This window comes from Triticum dicoccoides, chromosome 3B (assembly GCF_002162155.2).
Source record: "Triticum dicoccoides isolate Atlit2015 ecotype Zavitan chromosome 3B, WEW_v2.0, whole genome shotgun sequence".
NCBI lineage: Eukaryota > Viridiplantae > Streptophyta > Magnoliopsida > Poales > Poaceae > Triticum > Triticum dicoccoides.
The window spans coordinates 509316617-509316832 of record NC_041385.1 but is presented as its reverse complement, the minus strand read 5'-3'; positions in this window follow the sequence as shown (position 1 = coordinate 509316832).

Below are 216 nucleotides of genomic sequence, written 5' to 3'. Positions count from 1 at the left end.
GCGCGCGCACGCCGACCGAACGTCGGCCAGCCGAGGCCGAGCCGTCCCGTACGTATGGAATCCCCCCTGGGCACGGCATCCGCGTCCGCGACGTGCCGCGCCGGCCAACCGTCCCTCCCGATTTTAATTCGGCTCCACCCCCGACGGCCGGTCAGTCAAACCCGCCCCCACCCATCCAACGGCGGCCGTTCCCCAATGCCTCCGCCCGCTCCCCTC